Source organism: Oculina patagonica, chromosome 2, assembly GCF_052425735.1.
Source record: "Oculina patagonica isolate OP01 chromosome 2, crgOcupat, whole genome shotgun sequence".
Classification (NCBI taxonomy): domain Eukaryota; kingdom Metazoa; phylum Cnidaria; class Anthozoa; order Scleractinia; family Oculinidae; genus Oculina; species Oculina patagonica.
Window position 1 is genome coordinate 31,555,875 of NC_135759.1, and position 19,065 is coordinate 31,574,939.

The 19,065-nt window shown below is 36.5% G+C and overlaps 1 pseudogene across 1 annotated transcript in view; it reads left to right on the top strand.

Moving 5' to 3' along the window:
- The window catches only part of LOC144644145 (uncharacterized), an 83,258-nt pseudogene that overhangs the window by 54,582 nt on the left and 9,611 nt on the right, over positions 1 to 19,065 (top strand). Inside the window, exons 2-12 of the transcript XR_013569051.1 lie at positions 6,014 to 6,771; positions 9,009 to 9,084; positions 10,347 to 10,389; positions 12,509 to 12,584; positions 13,313 to 13,355; positions 15,148 to 15,824; positions 16,423 to 16,626; positions 17,244 to 17,291; positions 17,364 to 17,454; positions 17,725 to 17,873; positions 18,887 to 18,984. The product of XR_013569051.1 is annotated as an uncharacterized LOC144644145 (transcript). The remainder of the gene's footprint in view (positions 1 to 6,013; positions 6,772 to 9,008; positions 9,085 to 10,346; positions 10,390 to 12,508; positions 12,585 to 13,312; positions 13,356 to 15,147; positions 15,825 to 16,422; positions 16,627 to 17,243; positions 17,292 to 17,363; positions 17,455 to 17,724; positions 17,874 to 18,886; positions 18,985 to 19,065) is intronic.

Genomic DNA, 19,065 nt, shown 5'->3' on the forward strand with positions numbered 1-19,065 from the left:
AAAGGTTACGATTCCCATTTTATTCTCAAATGGTGTATAGATAATGGTTTCAAACCTTATTGTATTTACAATGGGGCAAAAATTATGATGATGGAAATTTCACAATTAAGAATCAAAATAATCGACAGCTTAAATTTCATTCAACAACCACTATCATCGTTTCCTAAAACGTTTGGTTTAAACGAGTTGAAAAAAGGATATTTTCCACATTATTTCAACAAAGTTTGTAATCAAAAGTATATAGGAGAGATGCCTTCCAAAAAACATTATGGCTATAATCAAATGAAAACAGAAGATAGACAGAAATTTTTACAATGGTATGACGATCGTGTTAATGAAAATTATGTTTTCGATTTCAAAAAAGAGATAGTTGAATACTGTCGTTCGGATGTTGATATATTGAGGCGATGCATGCTAAAATTTAGACAAGATTTTATAAATGAAGAAAATATTGATCCACTAAAATACATCACAATAGCTGGTGTTTGTATGGCTATTTATAGAGGTAATTATATGCCTAAAAATACCATAGCTGTAGTTGATAACGTTGTTCAAACAGAAAACCATAGTGCAGTCAGTATTGCATGGCTTGATTACATTGCTGAGAAAAATAATATTAAAATTCAACATGCCTTAGAAGGTGGCGAAAAAGTTATCAATAACAAATTAAAAGTAGATGGATTTTGTGAATCTACAAATACTGTTTATGAATTTCAAGGTTGTTTCTGGCATGGTTGTCCAGATTGTTACAAGCCTGATGTAATCAATAATAAGAATCAATGCGATATGGGTACTTTATATAATAAAACAAAAGCTAAAAACAACAAAATAACGAGTGCTGGTTACAATCTTATTGAGATGTGGGAATGTAAATTAAAAAAGGATAAAAGTTTTCAGAAATATTATAAAAATGATTTGAATAGAGAAGTGGTTGGGCCACTAAACCCAAGGGATGGATTTTTCGGAGGAAGGACTAATGCTTCCAAGCTCTTATACAATTTCAAAGATGGTGAATATGGTAAATATGTTGATTTCTGCTCCTTGTACCCAACTGTCCAGTTCTACAAGAAATATCCCATAGGTCATCCTGAAAAAATTATATCGCCAGAAAAATACGATAAGAAATGGTATGGATTCATAAAATGTAAAATTTTGGCACCAAGAGAACTATACCATCCTGTTCTGCCTCAAAAAATAAAATGTGAAAGTTCTGAAAAGCTAATGTTCCCTCTGTGTATATCATGTGCTAAATCAAAGCAACAAGAAAGATGCCAACATAATGAAAATGAACGATCATTCATAGGCACATGGACAACCGATGAAGTCAACAAAGCCATTGAAAAAGGGTATAGAATTACAAAAATATATGAAGTTTGGCATTTTGAAAACTCATCCGACGATCTATTCAAGGGATATATAAAAAAATTTATGAAACTCAAACTTGAATCAACGAAATATAATTTTAAAAATAACAATGACGAGATGAATTTCAGAAATAAAGTCAAAAAGAATTTAGATATTGATTTAGGTGAATTAAATGAAAATTCAGGTTTACGAGCCATTGCAAAAATGTGTTTAAACTCACTTTGGGGGAAATTTGGTCAACGAAATAACATGAATCAGTGCAAATACGTAACTGATATAAATGAATTTTATCAAGTAGTTCTCGACGATACTATAGGTAATTTAAACATGAATTTCATAACCGATGAGATGGTACAGATGAGTTACACTTATAAGGATCAGTTTGTTGATAATTCCTATAATACAAATATCTATGTAGCCTGTTTCACGACTAGCAGTGCACGGTTAATGTTGTATGAAAAACTAGACTATTTAGATAAACAGGTATTATATTTTGATACAGATAGTATTGTGTATATCGAATCTCAAAATAGTAAGGTGATAGAAACAGGTGATATGTTAGGTGATTTAACAGATGAATTAGGGGGTGAAGCTATAAATAATACATTCGTTTCTGGAGGTCCAAAGAATTACAGTTTCACATATGGAAATAATAAACAGAAATGTGTTATTAAAGGTTTCAGGTTAAACCATGAAAATTCCCAGATACTGAATCACGCAAATATGATTAAAATTGTAAAGAACGAAATCAAAGAACTCACATTAGTAAATGAAAATAAAATTACCAGACAGAATAAACAAATTGTAAACAAATATGAAGAAAAGGTATACACCTTTGGATATGACAAGCGCGCAATAAAATACATATCAGATACCAATATAGAAACATATCCATATGGATATTAATTTGACCTAGGGTTTGAGCAGAGCAAGCGATTTGATTTTTAAACGCACTAAGATCCAAGATTTTTAAAAAAGAGTATAAGAAGTTTTTTTAAATATTGTCAAAAATAATCAAAGATTATTTTTATCATTTAATCAAGGTTTAGTTTATAGATTTGGCTTCAAGGTTTGGTTTCCATTTTTTGACCTTGGGTTGACCTAGGGTTGATTCTGAGATTTGATTTCAGTTTAGGTTTTTCACTTTGGCTTCAGATTTAGTTTTTCAGATTTAGTTTTTCAGATTTGGCCTCAGTTTTGGTTTCAGATTTGGCTTCAGTTTTTGGAATCCAGTGCTGATAGTAGTTATGTACTAAATCTCTAAGGCAAAAAATTTTTTGCCTCAGAGTGTAGTACATAACTACTAATTGCTTGAATATTGACAAGTAAAAGAAGATAATTAAAAAACTATGTAAACTATTAAAATGTAAATGACAAGATCATTCATGCTATTTTTTTTGTTCAAAAAGCTATCTTTGTACTGTCCTTTAACAAAACAACTTAAGCCAATATGTTTTATTCTTGATTTCTAGTAGGAGCTCAAACTCTTGGAGGTCGTCTCGCCTCAACACATTTCATGTTAATCTTTTGAACGACTTGGCTCGGAGCGGGTGAGTCTCTGGCGAATTTTGAACAAACTTTGCCTGAAAAAATAAAATAAAAAACATACAGTTAAAAGTATGTTATGCACTGGTCTCATTTTGGAAAATCTGCCAATTTCAGCAAAAGCCAAATGAAATACAGTCTTGCGTTTTGTTAAGAAAATGGTAAGAAAATAGCAGACTGGGCAAAATAAGATTATAGGTAAAACCTACCAACAAGAGCTTCGATGATCAGTGGATTCAAAAGCTGGTGACCACCTCCATTTTTGCACTCGTTATCATTCCCCTTTGCATTAGAAGCAGCTAGGGTTTCTTTGAAGATGTCAGTTGCAGCATTGACGTAGCCAGCCCAACACACGTCCTCGGATGTCTTTGCCTTCACTGTAAAAGGACAAAAAACGATTATACTGATTAAGCCGTGTTTTCTCTACTTCTCTTGTAAGTCATGGATTATTTTACAGGCAAAAAGCTTATCATCCACTAAAATTTGAATAAAAAAAGAAGATCTGGGAGAGTTTCGAAGGTACCAACCAGTCATGGATACAAACTCAAAGAGCTGGTCAAGCATGTAAATAATCTGGCATTATTTTTCTTTAACTAAAGCTGAATCCATTTTGCACATGAACACGAGGACAAGATGCAAAAAATGACTTTTGTAATGGACATCAAAGCTGCAAAACAGTGTGCAATGATGAAAACTTACATGCCATGTTTAGTCTCTTGTGCACTTTCTCCAACCCCTTTCTTAACGCCTCAACCTCCAGCTTCTTTTCTTTACAGCAATCTATGGAACCATAATCAGAGATGATGTCAATCTGTTCACCGTTATATTCAATGTCCTTGTCAGTTGCATCATCACTACTTTCTGCAACCGCACTTTGGAAATGTAAGCCACGCCTGGGGGCAGAGGCTCTCTTAGAATTAGTGGGTCCTGCTGGAGTTTTGTCTTTGCTTTGTGACCTCGGTGGTGCTGTGTGTCTGTCTCTGACAGTCTGGTTTCTGCCAGTTGAGGCTGGCTGGAGTGGTGTGGTCAGCTGTTCAGTGTCAATTACCTGGCTTTCACTAGGAGGATGTAAAGTCTGCTGAGCTGGTGGAATCAGGTCTATCAGGGATTGGCAAGGTCTGATGTTTGTTTGGCACACCGGTTCTGGTGTAAAGATCGTGATCTCGTGGTCTGATTGGTTTTCAGTTGAAGTGGAGGCCCATCTGAATGCTGCCTGGGCTTTCCTTGCTTCTAGCGACTATTTCTGCCTCTTCTGTTCGTCATCTTTCTTTTTTCTCTCCCTTCTCTTTTACCTTTTGATCTTTCTCTTTATCCCCCTCTGTTTGCTTCTGTGTCTTTTTCTTCTTCTGACTATCTGCTCCATCTTCTGTTTGCTTTCTTTTCTGTTTGGCCCCATTATCTTTAGAGTTGTCTACTTCCTTTCTACTATTCTTCTTTTCTTTTTCCAAACGAAATCTTTCTCTCATAAGCTGATCATTTCTATCAGCTGTAAAGATGTTTTTGGATTTAACATGTTTCTATGCAATCCAAATTATTTTTGTCAGATGGCTAAATAATGCTGTTACAGTTATAGGTGTTCACTGGACTAATATGACTATGTTTTAAACAATTTTGGTATATTGCTAATTTTAAAAACACGAAACAACTTTTTAAAGATGTACATACTACTCTTACCCTTTTAACTGTAACGCCACCCACACTTTGGTACGTTGGTTGTAAGCTAAAATATCATGAAACTTTCCAACCAAGACCACAACAATGTCGGTATCAACTGTCCTGATAAGGACAGATTCTGCACCTCTCTCCAGAGCGTAGCGTACGTCGATGACGATGCGGGTGTCGGCCTCTACATGGCTGACTGACCCATAACATATTCAAATCCATGTGAAATACAGATGTTCCTGGGAAGCAAATAAATTACAGAGCATTGTATATTAAACAACACCGTAATAATTATCAAATGTAAAGCAATACATTTTAGAGCTGTTACCTACCGGGTGTAATGTACAATGTTTTGTCGAGGAGCTTTTTGGAATTTTTTCTACCTTCGACGTCAGAAAAGAAAACAGCTTAGACTTGCTGTCAGGGTCTCATAGAAAACATTATCCAGTTCTTTGGAACCTTGTTTGGCTTGCTACTTTCGTTCTGATCCCTTGGCCTCGTTTCTCCCTTGTTGCTTCCTTTAGGCTTCTCAGGAACGTACGAATTCCACACAACATCGACACGTTTGTTTTGATGGAGCTGCTGCAGGTGCAGAACGAATACCTTCGTTGCGTATTCATCAGTGGGTGAATCAGTATGTCCGTCGTTATTGGGCTGCAGTCATTTTAAGAGATGAGACTTGGCACTTGGAAGACGCAGGTTTCCAAACTTTGACAGTGCGGGTGGAAAAGGACTGAACTTCATGGCTGAAGAACTTTCTCCTATCTCCTTCACGGTTTTGTAATGCCACGTACAATTGGGCACACAGGTTTTTATTGCTTTGGAGAACTGCGATCTTTTTACCTTGCTTTGAAGTTGCCTTTTTGTGGTTCTTTCCTAAGAGAGGGAAATTATTATCGGATTGTGAAGGGAACTTGAGCGGTCATTGATTACATCCTTAAGATACTTCTTGTATTGCTCCTCACCAAGCTTGTCAGAATTCTCGGATGATTCAACTACACTGATGTCTGCACAGTCCCTGCTATCGAGAATGACTAGTTCAGGAAAGTCGTCAAGGAAGAAATTTTCGGTTCATCTCACCTCGTCACAGAGGCTTTTCACTTGCTGAAGAAAGGTTTCCTGAGCTGCTCGGGTGCCTCGTGATTCTGAAAGTTCTTCGGGTTCTCCGGGTCCCGACCCTAGAGAAACGGGTCTTCGAACCGGTGTATGATTCTTAAAAGCTCTGGACCTGACAGCATCCATCGTCTAAAAAAAAAAAGTCAATAGTTTTTGTTGTTTGCATGTCCGATTACATATCACAAGGGACGGAATAGGCGAATAATTGCGTATTGATGGAGGTTTCAATAGCTACAGGCAGAAATGATATTTTTTTTTATAATTCAATAATCGTTGTTGCCTTACGAAGGACAATTTTATGTTTTTGTTTGTATCTTACCTGTAGGCTACAGGATTTTCAGTTAGACCAACAGCATCACCAGAACCTTTGACCAACTTATTCTCCTGTTCATGGGCTTGGTCCAGCGGCATTGAAGAGAATTTGTTTCCCGTCTTCGAAAGAACCCAGTGATAACGCTCCTGAAATTCTGATCTGACGGACTAAGGAAAGGATTTCATATCACTGATATTAACGGGAACCCAGCGGGCATTGTATTGCTCCTCACCAAGAACTAATCAACGACGGAATATAAATAACTAAATTTTTTTAACGATTAAGTAAAAAATTTAACTGATTTTAAACAAGTGGCGTATCTTTACTTTGTTTAGTTCGTGACAAAGTTCAGTTAGCGTTTTTAGGAAAAGCTGATTACAAAAGGCTTGTATATGTATCTGGTTTTTCGCTGTATTAGGGGCTTGCACTGAATGTCGCAATCCTAAAGTAAATGAAAGTATTTATTGTTACTGCCTTTTAACTTGTGATAAATGTACTATAAACGTTTTTATCTGTTGACATTCCTGTGACGTATATTTTAAACGGGAAAATTGTGTCTAATATCTTCCAAACGAAACCCTGTCAATCATCTTAGGGAAAATAAAATATTTGCATCGAATGACATCTTTTCATGTCTCGAAACTGTTACTTGTTTTAACAAGGCGGTTGGTGTAAATTCAATATCTCGATCATCCAAATTGTTTCTGCTCTCTGCAGTTAAAATTGTTCATTGCTGGGTACAGTTCATAAACGTGTAGACTTCAGCACAGGTTAGTTAATAGCAGTGTTGCGTTGCCGTTTTAGTGGTGACGTAGTAGCTCTTTTAAGTCGTTACTCAATTATGTCGATGCATTTATTTTGTTTAGCAGGCTTTTGCTTTGTCTTGTAATAATTAATCCTGATGGAGTTAAATGCTGCATAATACCTCTCGTTATAATAAAATATTAAGCCAAAATACTAAAAATTATAACTGACTTGAAACAAAGCAAGCAAACTTTATCATCTGCTTTGATCAAGACATTTTAATGGAAATGAATCCAGACATTTTGGAAATAACTATCACGGGCTGTTTGGTAACGCTGGAATGCATGCAATACAAATTGAGTTTATTCGTACACACAAGAGCAATAGTTTTCGATTATTTCATAAAAAGTGCAACAAAAGAAATTTTATTCACGAGTTGCAATTCGGAAAACGAACGAGCGAGCGCAGCGAAGAGTGCTTAACAATCCGTATTAAGCATTTTTTTTAGTAATCTGTTTGTTATATATCAAATCCGTATAAAGCACTTTCTTTGTTGTAATTTGTTTATTAGGTGTCGATCCAATCAAATTAGTTTAATTTTTCTTCTTCACCGTTAGCTTCCCGATGCAAAAACAGAATAAAATTAAAGACTAACCTAAGTTTCTAGACGTAATGAAAACCGGTCTCCAGTAGAGACCGTTTTTTCACAAGTGAGCTTTAATTATTGAGGCACTCAACATTCTTATACCAAGAGAGTTGTAAAATATGGGTCGGAGGTAACTTATTCGTTTGGCTTCTGAATCATTCACTTCCGGGTACTATATTTAGTACAGTTGTCTGCATTCAAACCAGCTTTTTCAGCCATACTTTTCATGAGTGAATTCCACTTGTTCGAGCCCATCGGCGCTGCCTTGAACCAGGGTTTTCCAGAATTCGCCAGTTTGGTGTCTGGACGGCCAAGTAAAAAGGGCTGTCGTCTGGTTTCTTAATAATAATAACTTTAAGTGTCAGATAAATGTAGTAGTTACTCACAATGTAACGACACTTAAACTAACAATAAAATATATCTTAAATTATAAATTTAAATAATATATAAAAAATGTTTTAAATATTTACAGTGGTAAAAATGGTAACTATTTGCTGAATACTATAATAGTTGAAAAAAAATAAGAATATTAATCAAATAAAGAGGTACATAAAAAACAGTTTCGACAATCGTTTCTGACCAATTGCTTTAGGTCTTATTTTTTTATGTTCTTCTTAAAGGCTTCTGTTGGACGAGAGTAATGGTCCAAGGTATCTAGTGTTTCGCATAGCTGACTGTATTAAAACTAGGCATCTGAAAGTTCTTAAGTCCTAAATTTTAGTGTTTCTTGTTAATTGCGCAAATATCTTTGGGTTCGGCGCCAGTTCTTGTTTTTGTTCGTCTCTTGGTATATTCGAGAAGTTCAGCTCCATCTGCACTGGCTGTGAGTTGAACATCGCCCTACTTCATATCTCTATAACTCCTGGCATTCTCTAAGGTCAAAATGCTGGATGCTGATCGTTTAAAAAGACGAAAGAATCGATAGGTTTTTGCCTTAAAGAAAAGCTACCTCATAATTAGGTATGGCACGAGCTGCCTCCATCTTGTTTCTTTTGCCAGCTTTTTTCCATTTCTTCCTGCTCTGCAACTACTGTACTGTTTCAGTTTTCCTTTTAATCGCACTGATTTCTAAATAGCTCCTCGGAAGCCATTTAAGTGCTTTGCTCTGATTGGCTAGGTGACTTAACTTTAGGCGGTGATTGCGTACATTTTTCACATGTAAAAAAGTTTTACGGGAAGCGGATTGGTCACATTGCATTCACAGGTGAAATATATGAAATGTAGAATTTTATTTCCAACGTTTTCTACCTGAAATTCTCGCTCAATGTGTAATAATAAACCCCCTGAGACTGGTTGAAATCTATTTACCATAAATCAGTGAAAATTGAAGACATTCTTTTCTTGTTTATAAAAAGATAGGAAAACACTGAATAAAATCTGGAAGAACTTGAAACCTCTAAATGAACCTAAAGATATGCCTTCAAAAAATGGGGTTTGATGTTTTGTATAATATCAAAACGCCGAATGCTTTATCGGCGGATTCATCGGTCCAACTGACGTGTTTTATTGGTCACTTTTGGCCGGAGTTGTCACGCAATGCTCGTTCATGCTTTCCGAGCTTTCTCTTTTAGTTTGCCTAATGACGTTGTTATTAATTTTATTCGACTTAAATTCCAGGTTTCCATGGCATACTGCAAGACAGTTTTGATCGTGTTCATTTGCATGTTCGGTTGGGCCTTGTGTGATCACGAAGGTAAGTATGTGTTATTGTTGTTGTTGTTGTAGATTTGTTAGTTTTGGTATTGGTCTCCTCAAAGTCAGTGTTAATCGCTTCCTGGGCGATCAAAATGTCGTGCATATATTATTATATAATTATCCATTATATAATGGGATTTTTAGTTTCGGTTGTTTCTGTCAAGTGGATCATATACCCCAGTCGACATTCCCATACTTTCTGCACAGATGTTGCCAAGTTACATAATATATTCAGATGATGACATGCTGATTGCGAATGCGCATAACATACAGAATATTACAATTGAAAATATTGGTTTCCTGCTCCGGATACATAGTTAAAAGGGTTCAAAATGTTTTCAAACTCGGAGCGCAAATAAAATTTAAAAGCGTGAAATATTTCGTCTGATATCATCCAGACTTCATCAGTCACTGAGGTGGTGTTTTTTAAGATGAATGTTAAGAAGACATTTCACTGCCTCGGGGGAGTTAAAATTCTGTCATAAATTGGAGCTAATTCAAAACCATTGTCTCTATTTAACAAAGGTTTTCTGAGTTTTATCTCAATGGCCTCTTGAGATAAAAGGCCATTGAGATAAAACTCAGAAAACCTTTGTTAAATAGAGACAATGGTTTTGAATTAGCTCCAATTTATGACAGAATTTTAACTCCCCCGAGGCAGTGAAATGTCTTCTTAACATTCATCTTAAAAAACACCACCTCAGTGACTGATGAAGTCTGGATGATATCAGACGAAATATTTCACGCTTTTAAATTTTATTTGCGCTCCGAGTTTGAAAACATTTTGAACCCTTTTAAATACAGAATATTGTGAATGTCTTTTGTTTTTAGAACAAAGCACAAGCACCTCTAGTTAGCTTTGGTAATGCTTGTTTTGGTTCTCAAATCTTTTTCTTAAGCACCAAAAAGCACTATTTTCGCATTGAATTTGTACGCTTTGTATATCACTAAACGAAATTTATTTTGTTTTTCTGTTGACTGTAGTGCGGCTGGCTTTCGTCTCATCTCTCACAGGCATCGTCATAGATTGTGAACTCGCTGAACTCGCTATTCTTCTGGTATAGAGAGTATTCACAATATTGAATTCCACGAAAAGTATCCATAAGCCTTACGTGTGTTTCTCCGGATACTCCTATCCAATAGATTCTCTCAATAAATTCGAGTAATTTGACTAATTTCTTGAGCGTAAAAAATCTCGCTTTGTATGACGGCATTTGAATTTATTTTAATATCTGTTTATTCTTTTTTTTTTGCCAAAAGCCGAACCGAACGCTCATCATGAGGAAGATGTAGCTGTTAACAGGTGCGTTGTACTTGTTCCTGACAAAAATAAAATGCCATTCCCAGTACCCTCCATAATGTATATTAACCGGCACGTTGTCTAGTGCTAATATGTATGCAGACTTCTTATTCCTGCACCCTTTCAGTGTTTTCTTATGTCACCATAAACATTCACGCACATCTACAACAACCACTTAATTTTGTTAGAAAAAATAGAAATATTTACAGCATAAAGTAAATTTACTTATATAGGCAAAAAACTACTCATAATAGAATAAAACTAAACGGGCTGTAGTTGCAACAATTTAAAGGGATACTGTCACGGGGATTTTAATGCTTCATTGTAAAAAGTGCTAAACTGGGCGAACAGGCCTTTTCGTGAAGTGAAGTGCACCAAGTACATCAAGATGGAGATATAAAGTAAATTGCTGTTGAAGAGAAAAGACGCCTACAACAATTTTTTAAATGTTTTTCCAGTCCAAAAGGATGAAACCTGAAAAAACCAGCCTGACTTTTAAGGTTTTTTTATCTAAAGAGTGAAGTTCCCGATGACATCACAATAAATCACTTGTGGTAGAATCCATATGTCTTTAGGCTCTTGAGTTTTTGAAGTGAAACTGGTGATAATGTCCCTTTAAGTGCAAAGGGGTAAGGTTGTACTTGTAATCACTGTTATATTGACAGAAAAAGAAACAGAAAATGAGATACAAACTAGAAATACAATGTATAAAAAAATAGTAATTTAAGATAGCAAGTAGAGAAAAGAAACTGCCAATAAGTGATAGAAAAATCTTGTATTATTTAACAAAAAAAGAAGCCTAAGCCATGTTTTATGCTGTCATAAAACACGACGGGCAATTGAGAACACGAGGGAAATGTAGAAAACATGAGCCGCAGGCGAATGTTTTCTACATTTAAACTAACAATTAACTAACAATAAAATATATCTTAAATTATAAATTTAAATAATATATAAAAAATGTTTTAAATATTTACAGTGGTAAAAATGGTAACTATTTGCTGAATACTATAATAGTTGAAAAAAAATAAGAATATTAATCAAATAAAGAGGTACATAAAAAACAGTTTCGACAATCGTTTCTGACCAATTGCTTTAGTTCTATTTTTTATGTTCTTCTTAAAGGCTTCTGTTGGACGAGAGTAATGGTCCAAGGTATCTAGTGTTTCGCATAGCTGACTGTATTAAAACTAGGCATCTGAAAGTTCTTAAGTCCTAAATTTTAGTGTTTCTTGTTAATTGCGCAAATATCTTTGGGTTCGGCGCCAGTTCTTGTTTTTGTTCGTCTCTTGGTATATTCGAGAAGTTCAGCTCCATCTGCACTGGCTGTGAGTTGAACATCGCCCTACTTCATATCTCTATAACTCCTGGCATTCTCTAAGGTCAAAATGCTGGATGCTGATCGTTTAAAAAGACGAAAGAATCGATAGGTTTTTGCCTTAAAGAAAAGCTACCTCATAATTAGGTATGGCACGAGCTGCCTCCATCTTGTTTCTTTTGCCAGCTTTTTTCCATTTCTTCCTGCTCTGCAACTACTGTACTGTTTCAGTTTTCCTTTTAATCGCACTGATTTCTAAATAGCTCCTCGGAAGCCATTTAAGTGCTTTGCTCTGATTGGCTAGGTGACTTAACTTTAGGCGGTGATTGCGTACATTTTTCACATGTAAAAAAGTTTTACGGGAAGCGGATTGGTCACATTGCATTCACAGGTGAAATATATGAAATGTAGAATTTTATTTCCAACGTTTTCTACCTGAAATTCTCGCTCAATGTGTAATAATAAACCCCCTGAGACTGGTTGAAATCTATTTACCATAAATCAGTGAAAATTGAAGACATTCTTTTCTTGTTTATAAAAAGATAGGAAAACACTGAATAAAATCTGGAAGAACTTGAAACCTCTAAATGAACCTAAAGATATGCCTTCAAAAAATGGGGTTTGATGTTTTGTATAATATCAAAACGCCGAATGCTTTATCGGCGGATTCATCGGTCCAACTGACGTGTTTTATTGGTCACTTTTGGCCGGAGTTGTCACGCAATGCTCGTTCATGCTTTCCGAGCTTTCTCTTTTAGTTTGCCTAATGACGTTGTTATTAATTTTATTCGACTTAAATTCCAGGTTTCCATGGCATACTGCAAGACAGTTTTGATCGTGTTCATTTGCATGTTCGGTTGGGCCTTGTGTGATCACGAAGGTAAGTATGTGTTATTGTTGTTGTTATAGATTTGTTAGTTTTGGTATTGGTCTCCTCAAAGTCAGTGTTAATCGCTTCCTGGGCGATCAAAATGTCGTGCATATATTATTATATAATTATCCATTATATAATGGGATTTTTAGTTTCGGTTGTTTCTGTCAAGTGGATCATATACCCCAGTCGACATTCCCATACTTTCTGCACAGATGTTGCCAAGTTACATAATATATTCAGATGATGACATGCTGATTGCGAATGCGCATAACATACAGAATATTGTGAATGTCTTTTGTTTTTAGAACAAAGCACAAGCACCTCTAGTTAGCTTTGGTAATGCTTGTTTTGGTTCTCAAATCTTTTTCTTAAGCACCAAAATGCACTATTTTCGCATTGAATTTGTACGCTTTGTATATCACTAAACGAAATTTATTTTGTTTTTCTGTTGACTGTAGTGCGGCTCGCTTTCGTCTCATCTCTCACAGGCATCGTCATAGATTGTGAACTCGCTGAACTCGCTATTCTTCTGGTATAGAGAGTATTCACAATATTGAATTCCACGAAAAGTATCCATAAGCCTTACGTGTGTTTCTCCGGATACTCCTATCCAATAGATTCTCTCAATAAATTCGAGTAATTTGACTAATTTCTTGAGCGTAAAAAATCTCGCTTTGTATGACGGCATTTGAATTTATTTTAATATCTGTTTATTCTTTTTTTTTTGCCAAAAGCCGAACCGAACGCTCATCATGAGGAAGATGTAGCTGTTAACAGGTGCGTTGTACTTGTTCCTGACAAAAATAAAATGCCATTCCCAGTACCCTCCATAATGTATATTAACCGGCACGTTGTCTAGTGCTAATATGTATGCAGACTTCTTATTCCTGCACCCTTTCAGTGTTTTCTTATGTCACCATAAACATTCACGCACATCTACAACAACCACTTAATTTTGTTAGAAAAAATAGAAATATTTACAGCATAAAGTAAATTTACTTATATAGGCAAAAAACTACTCATAATAGAATAAAACTAAACGGGCTGTAGTTGCAACAATTTAAAGGGATACTGTCACGGGGATTTTAATGCTTCATGGTAAAAAGTACTAAACTGGGCGAACAGGCCTTTTCGTGAAGTGAAGTGCACCAAGTACATCAAGATGGAGATATAAAGTAAATTGCTGTTGAAGAGAAAAGACGCCTACAACAATTTTTTAAATGTTTTTCCAGTCCAAAAGGATGAAACCTGAAAAAACCAGCCTGACTTTTAAGGTTTTTTTATCTAAAGAGTGAAGTTCCCGATGACATCACAATAAATCACTTGTGGTAGAATCCATATGTCTTTAGGCTCTTGAGTTTTTGAAGTGAAACTGGTGATAATGTCCCTTTAAGTGCAAAGGGGTAAGGTTGTACTTGTAATCACTGTTATATTGACAGAAAAAGAAACAGAAAATGAGATACAAACTAGAAATACAATGTATAAAAAAATAGTAATTTAAGATAGCAAGTAGAGAAAAGAAACTGCCAATAAGTGATAGAAAAATCTTGTATTATTTAACAAAAAAAGAAGCCTAAGCCATGTTTTATGCTGTCATAAAACACGACGGGCAATTGAGAACACGAGGGAAATGTAGAAAACATGAGCCGCAGGCGAATGTTTTCTACATTTCTCGAGTGTTCTCAAATGCCCGGAGTGTTTTATGACAGAATAAAACATGGCTTAGGCTTCTTTATTTGCTTTATGATATAGATTTTAGACACCTCGAGTGAAAAGTTTAATTAAAAATACGTACAACAAGAGCGAGTAAACGAAGACGAAAAGCAGAAAATAATTTACGGGAAGACCAGAAAACTGACACAATTTCATTCAGTGTTCGACGTAAAATAAGGCTAAGCATTTCAGATAAGTTTGTTACCTTTCAATCTTGATCTTGTCTTTTTGAACTTTAATAAACTTCACCGACTCTGAGTGCAATTTCGTCTCCGCATAATTTAGTAGTCCCGATGACATCCGTCCCTTGCTTCGTTCGACTTAAAAACGCGTATAATTTCCAGAAAAGCTATTGCTTCGGATCTTCCCGTAAACCTTAATTGCTGTCACAATCAAGTTCCAGTATGAAAAGACGATTTAAGACGAGATTGTCGAAGAAAATCTTCGAAAGAAAACTCTCTCGCTCGCTTTCCTCAGCTTTCCTTGCGAGTTTCATTCAACTCGAGCGGTGAAAACCGCGCCACAATTTTTCCCGCCTCACTTCGTTTACATTAAAATGAAATGTCCAGTGGATTTATACTTAAAAAAGGAATTTAATAAAACAATTATTCCATTCGCCCTTGCTGGATACGAGTGGTTATAGCCAACGAAAAGTCAAAGACGCGCGAAGCACTCGAGGAAAGCTGACGAAAAACAATAAAACATGATTTTTGTATGTTTTATACTCTGATAAAACATAGGTTTTTAGCCAATCAGAGCGCGCGTAGACTCCTATCTATGTTATAAAAGTTAATATGAGTAAAGGAAATGAAAATTTTATTTTAATTAAAACATCTATGCGTAATATTTGTCTTAGAGTCAAGCGATCCATACCTATCAGATATGACATCTACACACTGGATCACTTCATCGAGCTTGTGGAAAAAATTGAACGCCACACAAGTACTGACGGCGACACCATCAATAGCATTGCAAACTATGTCCGTAGTCTTGGTTTCAACACTCAGTTGTGGAACATCCTGTGTGGCCAATCAAATCCTTTACCAGCCGGTATTCTGAATTCAGAAGAGAAACGCGTGCTAACTAACATGGTTGAATACAGCTATGACAGCAATTCCTCGCAAGAGATGAGCGTAGTGCTTACACCTGAAGGCGAAACCATAGCAATGGGTCGTGTCATGATGGGTATTTGCGCTGGCTTGAATCGTGATGACAGCCTCTCCCTTACCAAATGGACTGCAGGTGCTCCATTGCGCGTCGACAATTTGTTCACCGCTACAATTGCTTACAACCTTGGACGAAGTGCGCTGTATAAAGACAATGGCGACACGTCAACTCTGTTTGGCCCGTCTGGAGTTTGGAGCCCAGATACTGAATGCCCAGCTCAGTACCGCTTAGCTGGGACCGTGTCCAAGGCTACTGACGCAGAAATACTGGGAGATATTGATGGATTCCTTCTTGGGCATGGCATACCCAAGTGGAAAAAGAAAGGAGTACGACTTGGTCAATTGCTGAGGATGTACTACGGATCAGGTATCTTTTAATGAAAACTTGAGAACAGCACACATTAAGGCACATGATACTGTCATTTCAGCCAGTAAATTCTCCGTTATCGTCTCTATACATTTCTTGTGACACTAGTTGGGCGAATTTGTGTATCGAGGTGTTTTCCTTTTGATCACTTAATTTACTTGAATACACAGCATGATTCATAATGCAATGATATTTCAAATTGAAATTTGTTGAAATATTCGTTTCACTCTTTCGACTGGAGTGCCAAAACGTAGACGGTGTGTTGTAAATATAGTATTTTATTACGGTTGTGGCCGGATTAATGTGACCAGGCGGCGGTTGTGTCCAGAACAAGGCGGGACACCTTGTGACCTTTGTGAAGTGTAATAACTATAACCAGCTTCCGTGGAAGACATTCCATTCAAGAATTGGTTGGTTCTCAGAAAATGATGGAAAACACTATCGTATCCGGCAGCTTGCCCCTCGATAGGGTCTCAAAACATTTTCGAGGGAAGATAAATCATTGAAAGCTTCCCGTTTATGGGGTAGATCTTTCCTATAGATTATCCTTTTTTATTATTCTTGTATTCAGTACTTATGGTTTGCGTTGTGATAACAGGTATCCTGTACGATACGTCATACGCTAGATGCCGAAGAAACTCCAAATTTAGAGACTTGGTTGACGCAGCAATACTTTTGGAACAGATTGAAGGATTCGCTTTTGCCTATTACGATAAATACAACGCGCAGCTGCCTAACGTTAAGAAAAACAAGATCGTGGACATATCCAGGGACATCAATGACAAGTTCTTTGCGTACCTTGGTGAGCAATCACTGATAGTTTATTGTCAAGTTGAATAATGCAAAATAAATATGATCCGTTATAAAATTCTGATCATGTAACACGCGTTCTGATTGCTCGTGCAAGCATCGTTGCATTTTATGGGCTTTATTTTAGAAACGCAATTGGAAATGGTCGCTTTTTGTTCACATTACCTGATACAAGTACACGTGAAAGTCTAAGAGAGTTTAGCTTTCAAATCTTCCAAATTGTCTGCTGTACTGCAATAACACAGGTGTATGTAACGTTAAAAATTGTCCATAGCGAAACAATATCTTTCTCAAACTTAACATTCCAACTTATTTTTAAGTGCATAATTTCCTGTCAGCCTAAGTGTTTAGAGATGCCTTGATTCTTTTTACTTTAATGCAACTTGTAGTAATATGTTATCTTCCTTTTAAACAACAATCAGTTGTACAGGCAAATGTTAATCGTTTCAATTGCGTGCGTAACTTGAAATCATTTTGTTTCTCCTTTCAACAAACAGTTCTCACGTTTATCGCGTTTTAACTTCATATTGACCACTGGAGAGTTCTTGCCTGATACAACGTAAGTGTTGTGTTTTAACAATTGTAAATTCGTTCTGCATTTATTTGCAGATGTGGTCACAGGAAATACCAGTTGCACTACTGACAGTGACAGTGAAGGTTAGAAACGTTTTCTCCATTTATTCGTTTTGCTTTATTAAGCTTCAAACGTTTTCCTGTGATTTGTTTTAGACTGTGAACTTCCGGCTAACATTGTGTTTGTCATGGACGAGTCAGGAAGTATTAAACAGAAAAACTATGAAAAGGAGAAGAAGTTTGTAAGGTTGGTCTCTTTATCAGTCCTTGAAGGGTTTACTGTGCAGTGTATACCTTTAGGATGCATAGTTGTTTATCAAACAAAAGTTAATAAGACAAACTATCCGCCGTAGCGAATTTGAAAAAGCTGATGCTTCGAGCCCTAGCCCTCACGGAGCAAAATGGAAGGTAGTGGGTTGTATGTTTATATAAGCGGCTCTGGGATGAATGAATGCAATAGAAAATCCCCTGGATGCCTTTTGTAATTACTAGTTACATTGTTTTCCTCTTTCTTCAGGGAGATTATTCAAACATTTGACATTTCTCCACTACAAGCTCGCGTGGCTATCGTCGAGTTCTCCCACATCGCTTCCCTGTCAGTCGGTCTTGATAACTATGGCTCCAAAACAAGGCTATTGTGCGCCGTCTCTGACATTCGATATACAGGTATAACGAAGACAATACGAACTCCTTGTAAGGTCAACAGAACAACACCTTTTACCCCCGGGGGGGGGCTACTTGAAAAGGTTTGATACGGGGAGGCTCCGCCCCGAGGTCCAACCCCTTACCCTTTTATATACCATTTTGACAGAAAAAGTGCACCTTTCGTATACCTTTTATTGAAAAAAGGTAGCCCTTTCACATACCTAAATGACATGACATATACCTTACACAGGAAGTCTTATTCTCATTTTTATGTAGTGTTAAACAAATCAAAATGATACAGCCGTAAGATGCGTCTGTTCGAAATATTTTTATTAAAGACCCCTTTAAATACCTAAATGACAGATTTCCCTACCCTTTCACATACCTAATTTGTGAAATTCCTACCCTTTTATATACCTGAAGCGTGAAAAAGGTACCCCTTTCGGGCGGAGCCTCCCCGTATAGGCCATTATAGGGAGTACCCCCCCCCGGGCTTTTACCCACAAAACAGGTGACCTTTGCTCAATACCTCGTATTAAGAAATTATATTGATGAAAACAAAAGGAAATACGAGGATGCACCATTAAGTTGTCTTGCCAAAATTGAAAGAGAACGGGATCAAGAAACATGATTGTATAACTAACTAACAACTTTATTTAATGAGGGTACCACTTTACAGTTGAAAACTGAAAAACCTGTGGCCCTCCCCTGTATGGCTGGTGTGCTGTGTGCCACATAGCCATTTAAATTTCAACTTTCAACGTATTTCTTTTATATTTGCCACAGTATTAAATCAAGATGATGATGATGATGATGATGATGATGATGATGATGATGATGATGATGATGATGATAATGATGACTGAAAAAAATTGCCTTTATTGCAGGTGTCCTTTCTCACCTCCAACCCTTTCGATAGGTCTTCGCACTCACGCACAATTCCTCTCCTTATTACCATTCCTTTCCTGCCTTTCCTTGCCAGCTGTTTTACAGTAATAGTCGTTCGATATATGTTTTTTTGGTTTTTATTCTAGGTGGTTACACACATACTGCTGAGGCACTGGACATTGTTCATCATAATGTGTTACGACCCGCACTAGACAATCGAGCGAGCGACACAGAAACTGTTCAGGTACCACATGCCTCTGGGTCCGCTAAAAAAATTGGGCAATTTTGTTTTATAACTTTAGCTATTACCTTATTTATAGCTAGA